The sequence below is a fragment of the Molossus molossus genome, unplaced genomic scaffold (assembly GCF_014108415.1).
Source record: "Molossus molossus isolate mMolMol1 unplaced genomic scaffold, mMolMol1.p scaffold_m16_p_13, whole genome shotgun sequence".
NCBI lineage: Eukaryota > Metazoa > Chordata > Mammalia > Chiroptera > Molossidae > Molossus > Molossus molossus.
Window position 1 is genome coordinate 53676057 of NW_023425348.1, and position 12164 is coordinate 53688220.

The 12164-nt window shown below is 45.9% G+C and overlaps 1 pseudogene; it reads right to left on the reverse strand.

Moving 5' to 3' along the window:
- Nucleotides 1–5124: 5124 nt before the first annotated feature.
- Nucleotides 5125–11241, reverse strand: LOC118628619 (annotated as a pseudogene).
- Nucleotides 11242–12164: the final 923 nt, after the last annotated feature.

Sequence of the window (12164 nt, forward strand, 5' to 3'; positions counted from 1 at the left end):
GCCCTCTAGCCACTACCTTGGAGGATCAGCTGTATAGGGGCCCACCACACAGAGCAATACTTACTTCAGCAGGGCTCTGGTACCCACTAAGTCCACTCATTGAGTGTATCACTTGGGGAGGTGGTTGGGTGGTGGTGTTTCGATGTGGTCTGAAGCTGTCTACCAGGTGTGCTGGCTCTGGGGCAAGGTCAGCCACTGCCTGGTGTTCTACCCAGGACCACCAGCATAAGCTACAAAGTGATCTGCAGATGGCTGCTTCTTGTGCTGGGCTTGGAGGTGTCCAGGAAAAGCCAAGTTGTGAACCAAGGCTGGCTGCTTCTAGTGCCAGGCCTGGGGCCACTTAATGAGAGGTATGGGCTCGCGGAGATTGGTTTCTCTTGAGACGCGGCTCCGTACTGCTCTTGTGGGCCGCTGGGTCGCACAGGGCCCTATGGAGCCCCCAGTCCCATAGCTGATGGTTGGGGAGTGCTGCTGCCCAGTGGGGCTCAGCTCCTGCTCAGCCTTTGCTGTAGTTTTTTTTGGGGGGGAGGGATAGTTTTCTGTTGCTGGTCTTTGCTTCTGTTGCCTGGGGATGGATGTCTGCTCCCCAGCCTCTGTTGCTGGGGGTATATCTCGACTCTGATCGGGCTGCTACTGTGGGGGATGGTGCTGGGCTCCTGGCACCTTGACAGCTCTACTACTGTGCATTGGTCTGTGTTGACACAGGGTGTCCACTGGTCCATTGGTGCCAGGTGCACTGGTGGGCTCAGGTGCCAGATGCTGCTTGTTTGAGAGATTTTAGGAAACTCTGAAGCAGGATCCAAGACAGGCCAATCCTATGGTAAAGCCTTTGGAAACAGCTTGGGTGGGCCCAAAAGTTGGATGGGGCGGGGCCTCAGGGAATCACCAGGGCGGGGCCAACAGTGTGAGCCAGGTTGCTGGAGTCCCAGATATGGCAGCTGTCTCCCTGCCCTGTGGGGGAAGGGCTCACCAAAGGAAAAAGGGCCTCCACCAGCACGTCTTTCCAGAAGAAAGCTGCCCCTCCAGCCCTCATCCGGAGGCCAAACAGCTCAGTTCTTCCCTGTTCTCTGGTGCCCCTCAAGCTGCCTCCCCTTGGAGCTCAGAGGAAGCGGGTCTGAGTAAGTCTGTGTGGGGGCTCTTTAAGAGGAACTGCTGGGGCCTGACTGGTGTGGCTCAGTGGTTAAGCATTGGCCCATGCACCAAGGAGTCGCTGGTTTGACTCCCAGTCAGGGCACATGCCTAGTGGTGGTCCCTATCCCCAGTGGGGCACATGCAGGAGGCGGCCAGTTTATGTTCTCTCTCATTGATGTTTCTGTCTCTCCCTCTCCCTTCCTCTCTCTCTAAAATCAATAAACTAAAAATATTTTTTAAAAAAGAGAAACTGCTGGGGCTCCCGCAGCCGCATCCTTCTTCTGCCTCAGTTCCCGCTGGTTTTACAGCCAGAAGTTATTGGGACTTTTCTCCCTGGCACTGGGACCCAGAGCTGGGCACCTGGTGTGGGACGGGTCCCCTCACTCCTCAGGGAGGACCTTCCCAGCCGAGGTGACCCTCCTGATTTTTATCCGACACACGTGGGTGTAGGACCAACCCATCCACACCTCTGCCCCTCCTACTAGTCTCGATGTGGCAGCTTCTTTAATTTCGTAGTTGTAGGACTTCCATTCAGCTTGATATCAGGCGGTTCTGAATGATGGTTGTGTTGTAGTTTTGTTGTAATTTTGATGTGGTTGTGGGAGGATGCGATACTGCATTTACCTACGCTGCCATCTTCAGAACCCCCTCAACTTTGACATTTTAATTATCATGTGTCTTGGTGTGGAGCTCTTTGGGTTCATCTTGTTTGGGACTCTCTATGCTTCCTGGACTTGTATGTCTATTTCTTTCATCAAATTAGGGAAGTTTTATATCATTATTTTTTCAAATAGGTTTTCAATTTCTTGTCCCTTCTCTTCTCCTTCTGGCACTCCCATCATGCAAATGTTGGTACGCTTGAAGTTGTCCTAGAGGCTTCTTACACTATCCTCATTTTTTGGATTATTTTTTCTTTATGCTGTTCTGATTGGGTGTTTTCTGCTTCCTTAACTTTCCAATCTTTGATTTGATCCTCTGCTTCATCTACTCCACTGTTATATCCCTGTAATATATTCTTCACGTTAGTTAAGGTATTCTTCATTTCTGACTGGTTCTTTTTTATGTTTTCTAGTTCCACTTTTATGTTTCCTATCTCTTTATTGAAGTTCTCACTAAGTTCATCTACTCTCCCTCTAAGTTCATTGAGCATCCTTATAACCAGTGTTTTGAATGCTGCTTGTCTCCATCTAGCTTAGTTTTTTTTTCTGGAGTTTTGTTTTATTCTTTCAACTGGGACAAGTTTCATTGTCTCCTCATTTTGGCAGTGTTCCTGTGTTTGTTTCTATGAGTTAGGTAGAGTTGTTATGTCTCCTGGGCTTGGCAGAGTGGCCTTATGTAGTAGATGTTCCGTAGGGTTCAGAGGCACAGCCTCCCTCATTACCCAAGCTAGATACATTGAGGTGTGCCCCCTGTGTGGACTGTGTACACCCTCCTCTTGTAGTTGAGGCTTGTTTGTGGTTGACACATCAATGGGAGGGATTTACACCTAGGCCGATCAGAGGCAAGTCCTGGCTGAGACCACTGACCACTGATCACCATGGAGGATTAGCTGTGCAGGGTCCCACCCCACAGAGCAAGACTTACTTCAGTGGGGCGCTGGTGCCGGCTGTGTCCACCCCTTATTGAATGTGTCTCTTGTGGAGGTGGTTGGGTGGTGGTGCTTCAGTGTGGTCTGAAGCTTCCCACTGGGTGTGCTGGCTCTGAGGCTTCCAGGGAGGTGCAGGCCAAAGTCAGCTGCTGCCTGTGTTCTGCCTGGGATCACCTGACATGAGCTACAAAGTGGTCTGCAGGTGGCTTCTACTTGTGCTAGGCTTGGAGGTATCCAGGCAAGGCCAAGCTGTGACACAAAGCCTCCTGCTGATAGTGCCTGGCCTAGCACCACTTAATGAGAGGTACAGGGCACACTGAGGCCAGATTCTGCTTGTTTGCGAGATTTTAGGGAAATCTGAAGCATGAGGCAAGATGTGCCAGTTATATGGAAAAGCCACTGGAAACTCAGCTTGAGTGGGCCTGGAAGTTGAGTAGGGTAGGGCTCAGGGAATCACCAGAGTGGGGAAAACAATGTGAGCCAGGTTGATGGAGTCTCAGTTATGGCACCCACCTGCCGGTTCTGCTGGGAGAGGGCTCAGAAAAGGAACAATGGCCTCTGCCAGCGCTTGTATCTGGGAGAAAGCTGCCCCTCCAGTTCTCTCTCTGATACTGAACAGTTCAGTTCCTCCCTGTCTGTCTCTGGTGCCTTTCAAGCTGCTGCCCCAGTGCTGGAGCTCAAATGAAGCAAGTCTGAGTAACGCTGTGCATGGACCCTTTAAGAGGAACTGCCTGGGACTCCCTCAGCGCTCTGTCTCCCTCAGCCCTCTCTCTCCCTCAGCCTCAGTCTCTGCTTTTTACAGCCAGAAGTGATGGAGACTTTTCTTCCTGGTCCTGGGACCCTGGGCTGTGAGGTCTGGGGTGGGGCTCAGACCTCTTGCTCTTCAGAGGGGATCTTCACAGCCAAGATATCCCTCCTCATTTTTATCCACCACATGTGGGTGTGAGACCAGACCATCCACATCTCTGCCCCTCCTACCAATCTGGATGTGGCATCTTCTTTAATTCCCTAGTTGTAGGACTTCCATTCAGCATATTTCCAGTAGTTCTGAATGAAGATTGTTCTGTAGTTTAGTCGTAATTTTGACGTGGTTGTGGGAAGAGGTAAGTACTGCAGTTACCTATGCTGTCATATTGAGCAAAAGTCCCAGGTGGGTTTTTTTTTTTTTATTATTATTATTATTTTTTTCATCCTCACCCGAGGACATTTTTCCATTTTTTGTTCAGGTAGAGTGGGGGAGGAGAGAGAGGAACAGAGAGAGAGAAACATCGATGTGAAAGGGACACATCGAGTGGCTGCCACCCGCACGACCGACCAGGGCCGGGGACAAACTGCAACCGAGGTACGTGCCCTTAGCGGGAACCGAACCCGGGTCTCTCAGGACCGCAGGCCGACGCTCTAACCGCTGAGCCAAACCGGCCAGGGCTTTTTTTTTTTTTTAATAAGTAATCCAGGTATATGATTTTTATCTTTTAAAATAGAAAGTAAAATTTCTTTCCTTTTATTTTTTTTATCCTTGCCTGAGGACATTTTTGCATTTATCTTCAGATAGAGCGGGAGGGAGAGAGAAACATCGATGTGAGAGAGACACACTGAGTGGTCACCACCCACACGTCCCCATCTGAGGCCAGGAACAAGCTGTAACCGAGGTACATGCCCTTAGTGGGAACTGAACCCAGGCCTCTCTGGTCCGCGGGCTGACACTCCAACCGCTGAGCCAAACCAGCCAAGGCCAACTCATGTTCTTTAATTTCACAAGTAATATTCCAACTTTATATTGATTTGACTTCATTAGCTTTTCTAAAATGTTAATTTCTTTCCCAAACTATGTTTCAATGTAAAACTTAAGCATTTCCAGACAATAATTCCATTGATCCTCTTGGTCACTATAGACGACCACTGGGAAAACTTCCCTGATTCATACCCCATCTACACTCCCAGTCCTGTATGACCTTGAGCATAAAAAAATTTCCAAATTATTTTTTCCCAAAATAATCATCCACCCCAAATTCCCCCCTCCCCAATTATCTATTAAATAAAGACAAATTGTCAACACTGAATCAGCCAACTGTTGTTAAGAGCCAGGAAGTATTTCAAAAGCTTTCCAAGTAAACCGTCCTGTTAAATATGACAAGTAGATAATGGGAACTATTTGCATCTATGTGGTCCCTGTTGATCTCTTTACAAAGCTTGGTAACTGGGGACTGCTTGGACACAGGCCTCCCTCTCTATTTTATCACTGTGGGAGACTCTTTCCTCATCCCATTATTTGAAAAATTAAAGTGATGGGAAAGCCCAACTGATTTGTACTCTGGATTCTGTCACGGGCAGGCAGCATGGGGGAAGAGTAAAGAACAGGCTTTGAAGTCAGGCAGCCTTGAGTTTGCACACGATTCTTCCGTCTCTTAGCCCTATAATTTTGGGCATACCATTTAACCAAAGTCTCAGTTTCATTAGCTATAAAGTGGGGATCATAATATTTACCTTATAGGCTTGTTGTGAGGATTAATGGTATAAGTATGAAAGCATCTACTCAGTACCTGGCAGTGTAGTAAATGCTCATTAAATGGCAACTCTTTAATTGTAACAACTAAGGATGCCCCGATTTTTGAAGGAAAAAAAAAAAAAAGAAGAAAAAGCAAGCACCTACTCTTTCCCTATGCCAGAACCCAAAGGTGAAAAGTAGGTGTACCATTTCACCTTGGATTAATCACCTTTACTTTTTTCTTTTTAGAACTTTTTTTTTTTTTTTGTGGTATGTACCCCTAACGGGAACCGAACCTGGGACTCTCTGGTCCGCAGGCCGATGCTCAACCGCTGAGCCAAACTGGCCAGAGCTACTTTTTTCTTTTTTTTATGTCCTCACCTGACGACATTTTTCCATTTTTTTGTTCAAATATAGTGGGAGGGAGAGAGAGAGAGAGAGAGAGAAACATTGATGTGAAAGGGACACATTGAGTGGCTGCCACCCATACGACCCAACCAGGGCCGGGGACAAACTGCAACTGAGGTACATGCCTTTAGCGGGAACTGAACCCGGGTCTCTCTGGACCGCAGGCCGACGCTCTAACCGCTGAGCCAAACCGGCCAGGGCAGGCCAGCTTTTTATTGAACATGTCACAAAAGAGGTTTTAGTCAAAAAGAGCAAACCCATGTCATCATCAGACTCCTCAGATTTTTCTTTCCTTGCTTCCACTTCCTTCTTCTCAGCTAGGGCAGCAGTGGTGGAGGGGGCAGGACCTCCTGCTATGGCAGGTCCTACTATGGCAGGTCCACGAGACCCTACATTGCAGTTGAGGCTCCTGATGTTGATGTTGGCCAGCGTCTTTGCAACCAGCCCTGGCCAGAAAGGTTTACACCAGCTGCTTTAATGAGGGCATCGCTCTTCTCCCTTGTGACCCTGCAGGATGAGGGCCGAGTAGATGCAGGTGATCTTGGAGACAGAGGTCCCGGTGTGGTTGAGTGGGGGTTGAGTGCTGTTGGACGCAGTGCTGGTTGCTGGATGAAGTGAGGGCCTCACCCTAACGTGGCCTCGGAAGAACAGAGCACCTTACCGGCAGCTGAGAGGCAGATCAGTTATCTTTATTTTTTATTTTTTTTTATCCTCACCCGAGGACATTTTTCGATATTTTGTTCAGATAGAGTGAGTGGGAGAGAGAGAGAGAAACATCGACGTGAAAGCGACACATCGAGTGGTTACCACCCACACGACCCAACCAGGGCCGGGGACAAACTGCAACCAAGGTACATGCCCTTAGCGGGAACCGAACCCGGGTCTCTCTGGACTGCAGGTGGGCGCTCTAACCGCTGAGCCAAACCGGCCAGGGCCAGATCAGTTATCTTTAAAATGAAGAGATGGAATTAATGATCTCAAGTTTCTTCTCCTGTAGTTCCAAAATGCGAAGATCTTATATTCAGGGAGAAGTAAACACTGAGTTCCACTGGAGGCTCAAACTGTACTTCACTAGTACTTCCAGTTCCAGAGCTTATAGGATTATGTCTTTTCAAGAGATCAGGGCTTGGAGGAGGAGGCTTGAGTGTAGAACACCAGTGAACTTCGTGGCTGCAAAAACAATTCTTTCTTCAGGACAATAGAATGAAAGCAAAGGGACTTTTGACCTCTTCAAGATGTGTTTTTAAATGCAGAATACAAGGTATGCACATAATCTTGTTTTCTGCCGATCCTTTAGAAAAATCTGGCATATTAATGACGCCACTTGAAAGGACTGAAAATGGGAGCCAGAGGAAACTTTTCTTTCTGAACAATGACTGAGAAGGGAATTCTAATGAATATTTTGGCACACATATCTCATTTTCTGGCTGCTTCAGGACCCAAGAGCCAGTAGGTCATAATTAAAGCCAATAATGGCAACTCCAGACAGTTATCCAAATATTTTCCTGGTGCTGTCAATTCTCCGCATTGGATGATTTAACATCATATTTGGGGAGCATACAACATACATGCAGAGAGGGAATTAAATGCTGATACAAACTTTGGAACATTTGCTGCAAGTTGCCCCCAAAGATATTGTTTATTATATTCAGAGAAATCATAGAATATTTTCTTTAGTAGATAACTTTAAGGGATTTTTTCCGTGCGAAGAGCTGTGAAATTTGCTGTCCTTAGCGAGATTACATTTCCTGCAAGAAAGAAATCATGTGTTTGGGGTTGAAGCCTTGTGTTATGTAAAAAATGAATGTTTCCTACCTCCACAGCCCCTTTCAGGAACGTCCTCTTTGCTCACCAGGAACTGCCAATGCTGCAGATACAGTTACGTAACTTACAAAAGGCCAAAGCCGCTCACTTTTCTGTAAACTCCACTTCCAAAAAGACAACCCACAAATAATGTACGTTTGTTTGTAAAATCTGTTTAGGATCTTGGAAACAAGGTCTTCAATTGTTTTTTACTTTTTCATACAAGTTTTATATCTTTAAAAATTATAACTGTAACAACCCCCCCCCCCCCCCCCCCCCCGCCCCGGCTTCATCCCTACTTTAAAACAGTAAGTTTCCTCCTGGATGGAAATTAAGCAGCTCAATCGAAAGAAGGCCTTAGAAAGTTCCGAAGCACTATTTTGAGATGGAATACACTTGCCAGTCACTTCTTTTTTAAAAAATCCTCACCCGAGGATACTTTTTTCCATTTATCTTCAGATAAAGTGGGAGGGAGGGAAGGAGAGAGAGAGAGAGAGAGAGAGAGAAACATTGATGTGACAGAGATACATCGACTGGCTGCCTTCTGCACAACCCCAACTGGGTCCGTGGACAAACTGCAATTGAGGTACATGCCCTCGACCGGAACTGAACCCACAATTTTTTGGTCCGTGGGCTAACACTCTAACCACTGAGCAAAACTGGCCAGGGCTTCTTAAAAAATAATTTAAAAAAATCCCTACCCGAGGATATATTTTTATTGATTTTAGAGAGAGGGAAAGGGAGAGAGAGAGAAAAAAAATCGATGTGAAAGAGAAACACTGATTGGTTGCCTCCCTTATGTACCCCGACTGGGAATTGAACCCAGAACCTGGGTATGTGCCCTGACTGAAAATCAAACCTGTGAACTTTTGGTGTACGGGAGGACACTCGAACCAACTAAGCCACAACAACCAAGACCCTTAAAAGCAAAACTGGATTTCATCTGCAAAACCATTCAACAAAAACTTGGGTTGCAAACTCCAGGGCTGTGCTGTGGCCATGGAAACATTCCAGCCACAGCTTGAAGTTGGGAGCCAAGCACAGTGCTAAGGCAAGGAGGACATTGAGGCCAAACCAGAGAGTGATCTTGGCACTGCCTGCTCCTGAACCCAGAGCTACAGAGGCTGTGGGGTGGTGATGTACCTTCCGAGGTCTCTAAGTCTCTAGGTACAGCAGAGTCAAGATTTTAAAAGGCCCCATTTTCTTCCTCATCTTTCTCTTCCCACACATGTCACCCCATGGTTACATCATAGTAGATGGTGAAAATGCTGTGAGGTGATACACAATTCTTCGGCATGCTTCCACTTAATCATACTTGGTTTTTGTTGAGGACCTCCCCAATGTGAAGAGCAACTCCTTGACATTGGGCAAGAAAACCTCAGACTTAGGGCCACAGCCTCTGCTTCTGTGATCACTCTGTGGCAGTCATTTTCCTGCTTGGCCTGCAGAACCAGGCAGGCCTCTTGCTTGGGGTTGGGGGTGGGGAAACAAGGGGCTGGGGGTGGGGGCAGCGACACTTTCTTTGGATTCTCTTGTCAAAATGCACAGAGCCCACTCAAGAAATCTATATTTTCTACATTACAAGATGGCAGTATGCCAGTTTCTGCGCCAGTTGGCTGACTCAGAGATGAGATTATTCCATGACACTTTGTTTTCATTCCTGTCCTAAGGGTAAAAGTGTAAAACTTTGCTGCCACCTGCTGTTTCCTTAGGAATACACTGTAGAAATGATTTTAGAATAGTTATGTGTTGGTTTATTTTAGCATAGTATCTTGAAGAATTTGGGGGATTTCAGAATATATGTTTGTATAGTTGGGTACCAGTAGGCCTGTCATTTCCTAGGATGGGTTGTTGGACACATGGGTGGCTTCCTTCTTTCAGACCATCGAGTCCTGTTGGCCCAACCTTTGGTATAAGCTTGCAGGTGAGGAAAGGGGCAGGACCTCAGACACCCTTCCAAGGGAGCCCATGCAGGGCTGTGGCCAAGAAGATTTGGGTTTGGAAGTCCTTTTTTCCTGGGTCAAAGATGTCATGGAAGCCACCACCGAAGGCAAATTCCCCAATGACAGACAGTTCTCCCACTGATACGTCACTAGGTAGTGTTTTTTTGGAAGTGCCCCTCAAAAGTACTCTTCTCATTAGAGGTGACTATACACCATGGGTTGAGTTTCATTTGTGATGTCTCCAAATGTTTTATGTTTGTCTTTCTTGAGGAAACTGAGGCAGATTAAGGAGGAGGGGTTCCAAGGAAAATGAAGGCTAGACCACTTTGAGTCACTCACTCCCAGGTGAGAATTCTTGGGCTCAAGTTAGATGATGAGAGGGGGAGGGAAACAGTACATCCTGGAAGCATAGTTAAAGAGACGGGAGAGGTGATAGTCACAAACACTTAGATGGGCCTGAAAAGGGACCTTAGTCATCTGATTGGAGACATCCAGAGAATAGAGACCTTCTAGTCTTGACTAATTGGTAGCTTGTTGATGCTCCAAATCAGAATGTGGGATTTTCCTCTTTGCTGTCTCTGGGAAGATCCATTTGTATGTAAATGATTGCTTTCCTTTGTCTTTTGAGAATTTCTTCAACCAAGATATTTTTATTGGCAGAGATTAATGAATTTATTAAGTATGTTTTTGTGTAATTCTAAGTGCCTATTCTTCTAAAAAAAAAAAAAAAAAAACAAAAACCTGGGACTTTGTAGATGGACACAGAGTGAAGTTTAAGGAAATGGCCCTTGATCTTTTTGCTGTCAAAGAGTTCAGAAGGTGAAAAGTCTGTGGGCAGAGTGAGTCATGGGAGCTAGAATGCTATGGTCAGACCCAAGCTAATACAGTATAAGCTTTAAAATATATGTGTATTATAAATTAAATATAATTCTTGGGAAAAATAAAAGAACAAGAAGGTTATAATGTACAAAATTCCTCCTTCCATGTCTCATTCCCTAAACATGACCATTGTTAATGTCTTGCACAAGCTTGACCATGTTTATACTTTGCATCTTTTCTTGTTTATGTCCGAGTTGTTCTCTCTTAGGATTTTGCAAAGGCTTTGAATGAGTTCCAGCCTGACTCAGCTGTGTAAGAAGAGTCCAGGGAAGAGGTTTGCATTCTACTGAGGAAATATCAGTATCTCCCCTGGGGGCTGATGTGAGGATGGTGCCAATGGGGGATGAAGTGGGAGACCCAGGTGGGAAGGAAAACTCAAGAGGGCTGGTATGAGCAGTGGTTTCAGCTACCTCTCCCTTCTTGGAGATTCTTTCTTCATTATTTAGGTTTACTTTTTTCCCCTTCCCTTCAGCTTTATTGAGGTATAATTGACAAATAAAATTGTATATATTTAAAATGTTCAATATGATGATTTAATATACATACACTGGGAAATGAGTACCACAGGTAATTAACACATCCACCACCTCGCAGTTACCTTTGTGTGTGTGGTGAGAACGCTTAAGATTTACCCTCTTGGCAAATTTCAAGTGTACAATACAGTATTATTAACAGTATTATTAACTATAGCAGTTAGAGTCCCCAAATTTATTCATTTTATAATGGAAAGTTTGGACCCTTTGACCAACAGCTACCATTTCCCCTTCCCCATCCCCAGGCCACCACCATTCTACTTTCTGTCTCTATGAGTTCAAATTTTTTCCAGAATTCACATAAGAGTGAGATCATGCAGTATCATACAGTATTTGTCTCCTGGAGATTCTCTTGATAGCGCTCAGATTTTGAAGGTTCTGATTTTTTTTTTTCTAGGAAGGAGAAGAACGAGGTCGGTGCTTACCTGTGTGCTTGATTTTAGTAGCATGGGAGCTCCCCGTCCCAAGCATTGTCGATCCCTTGCTCCTTCTAGAAACTCTGTCCCAGCTCCAATGTCAGAGCTAGAGGCCTCCATCTGGGTCTTCACCCCGGGGTAGGGAAGAGAGTGTAGTAATTGCAAAGAGAACTGAAGACAACCATAAGGTTGGGCAGGTGACTGGTAAACTCTTCCCCTCAGAAGGCTATCAGAGCTCTATCTTGACAAAAGGTTACTTTGCAAAGGTATTTATGAGGCTCCCTGGTGACTAGATGAACAAAACATCACTCGATCTGCAAATCTGTCCTCTGATGAACACACGCTCCTCCTGGATGGTGTCAGGACATAGCTGTTTAAATGTTTCCGAACCTGTACCTGTTTTTGTCCCTGTTGTTGTGCTTGGTAACTAGGATGCTGTCAAGAAAATATAGCAGGGCTTCTATGAGCTGAAAAAGAGCATTTCAAAATACTGCATTAGCCTTTTGTCCCTTCAGTCTGGTTTTTTTTTTTTTTTTCTAGAACAAATGTAATCTTAGTTGCTACAAATTTCTGTTTAAAATAGCTCTTCTGGTGAGTCACCTAAAGTGAAGCTGCAGATATGGTTTTGTTTTAGCCATGTCAAGCGTGAAATGTTAGCCAACTTCTAGTAACTACTCATTGGGGGGAGCTGGTGGAGTGCTCTCACATGTATTTTGGGAAAGATTCTAAAATGTCCAGGGAGAAAGACATGCCTCAGATGAGCCAGTCGGTATTAAGCATCTAAGCATGGGTTGCAAGAGCTTCAGGAGTTTTAAGGCTGCAAGAAGCGTTGAGGAATGGTCTCTGCAGGCTCAGACGCTCCTCATGGCCCCAGACACATGAAGGTCAGCCTATACCAGCCCACACCCCAACAAATGGACAGAAACTTGGGGAGACCTCCCAGAGGCCATGCGGAGGGGTCAGAGGACCTTGCAGCTG